The sequence below is a fragment of the Lucilia cuprina genome, chromosome 5 (genome assembly GCF_022045245.1).
Source record: "Lucilia cuprina isolate Lc7/37 chromosome 5, ASM2204524v1, whole genome shotgun sequence".
NCBI classification, from domain to species: Eukaryota; Metazoa; Arthropoda; class Insecta; order Diptera; family Calliphoridae; genus Lucilia; species Lucilia cuprina.
The window spans coordinates 58,698,188-58,700,788 of NC_060953.1; positions in this window are offsets into that span (position 1 = coordinate 58,698,188).

Genomic DNA, 2,601 nt, shown 5'->3' on the forward strand with positions numbered 1-2,601 from the left:
AGTTCTAGTTCCGTTCTAGTTCCGTTCTAGTTCCGTTCTAGTTCCGTTCTAGTTCAGTTCTAGTGCAGTTCTAGTTCAGTTCTAGTTCAGTTCTAGTTCAGTTCTAGTTCCGTTCTAGTTCAGTTCTAGTGCAGTTCTAGTTCAATAAGCAAAGTTCGCCCTAAATACAACTACGACTGTCCAATAACCCCCCATTTTACTTGCATCGAAAAAATATAGCAATTTATAAGAACTATAGCATCATTGCCCTTATACAAGAAATGAACTAATGTAATTCTGTTTATATGGAAATCTTTGAAAAATGCTGATGAGGCACACGTCATTTCCAACTTAGCTTACTTAACATTTTATGCCGATTTTACAAAAAAAAAAATACGCAGCAACAACCACAATAGCAATAACAACAACGGTAAGAATATATGTGTTTACTTGCTTTAAAAAAAGTCCTTAGACAATGTATTTATTCCCCAAAACGTAACGTCTGATCAAAGGACAATACGTAGAGAGCAAACAGTAAAATGTATCAAATGTTTAAATTGTACATTTTAAGCTGCTACTTTATTATTTTGAGAATTTTAACGAGACTATGTTTAATATTTTTTTTTTATTTATTACATAGTTGTTAAAAAATTTGTATTTTTTTCTTATTTTATTTGAGGGTTTTTGTTTGCTGCCGGCCGCTTGTCTTTAAAAAAAGTGGTTGATTTCGTTTGTTGATTAAAGACAAATATAATGATTTGTTGTAAGTTGAAAATTTTGTATGAATAAGTTTTCATGCTGCTGATTGAGACAGGAAAATATTTGTTAATGACATTTCTTAATGATTGTTTAGAAAAATTTACATTTCTTATAAGAAAGCAATAGAAATTTTGTTTAAGAATTAAACAAATATTAAATAAAAATTTAGAAGATTTTATTGAAGGAAGCTGTGAAAGTAAGAAGACAATCTGACGAGATCAAAGCTTTGCTAAGGCTGAAGTCTCGTCTATAGTTAAGAGTATAGTATCGACTATATTAAAGACTTTGGTTGTCATCTATAGTCAAGACTATAGTCTCATCTATAGTTAAGTTCTTCTATAGTTCCGTCTAAGCCAACTTATATTATCCCTTAAAAAAACAACCATTTTGTCACGTTTTCATAAAAGTGTAATGTTTTTATAGGAATTCAGTTATAGGAAAAATAAACAATTTTGCGCCGTTATGAGTTTTTTTTTTTTTCATTACTCGAGCAAAAATATTTATATCAAAATACTTACATTATAAATTCCACATGTGTTTAATTTTATATTCTTTGCGTTTATTAATTTCAATATTTCGTTTATAACATGGCTGGCTGACAGTCTTAACAACCATGTTGATTGTTGTTTCCATTTTTGCTGTTGGTTTTTCGTACTCTACTCTATAATGTAGGTTTTAAAAACTCCCATATATGAATGGAAGAATTCGCGCATGTGGTGGATTTAAACGCCCTAAACTTGCATGCATCTGAATTCTTTTTTTCCCCCGATTTTCAGTTGTCTTGTCTTCATATGTGTTGTTATAAATATTTATTATTGCTGGTGGTAACAACACTACCATACATTTTTAATAAAAATTTTTGCAACCAAAAAAAAAAAAAAAATAGTAGACATGTATTCTGTAATGGGAATGCAGTCAACACCCACCCTTAAACACAACCATTTTGGCTTAAAATAGTGTATTGTTGATTTTCCTTGTATAATAAAGTTTTCAAAGATGCCGCAACTATTATTTTTACTGACTGGTTGTTGTTTATCAAGGTGAAGTTAAATACAAAGTGTTGCTTTAAGTGCAATAATTTTATAATTTTTAAATTGTAAATACATAAATTTTAATGCGAATGTATTATTAATCGTTTTAATAATAAGAAAAATAATTTATACTTTGTTTTGAAAAAGCAGAAAACAGTTAAAAGGGTTGTGTATGTTTATTATGCAGATTTTATTTAATTTATTTGCTTGGTTGGTTTAACTTAAATTTAGTTTTGAAGAAAATCATATTTTATACATGTAAATAGCATATGAAGCATTAAATCTACTATTAAGTAAAAAAGCTTTTAACATTTTGAAAGAACTGTTATAGTTCTATTCTAGTTCTGTTCAAGTTCTGTTCAAGTTCTGTTCTAGTTCTGTTCTAGTTCTGTTCTAGTTCTGTTCTAGTTCTGTTCTAGTTCTGTTCTAGTTCTGTTCTAGTTCTGTTCTAGTTCTGTTCTAGTTCTGTTCTAGTTCTGTTCTAGTTCTGTTCTAGTTCTGTTCTAGTTCTGTTCTAGTTCTGTTCTAGTTCAGTTCTAGTTCAGTTCAAGTTCAGTTCTAGTTCTGTTCTAGTTCTGTTCTAGGTCTGTTCTAGGTCTGTTCTAGTTCTGTTCTAGTTCTGTTCTAGTTCTGTTCCAGTTCTGTTCTAGTTCTGTTCTAGTTCAGTTCTAGTTCAGTTCTAGTTCAGTTCTAGTTTAGATCTAGTTCTGTTCTAGTTCAGTTGTAGTTCTGTTCTAGTTCAGTTCTAGTTCAGTTCTAGTTCAGTTCTAGTTCAGTTCTAATTCAGTTCTAGTTCAGTTCTAGTTCAGTTCTAGTTCAGTTCTAGTTCAGT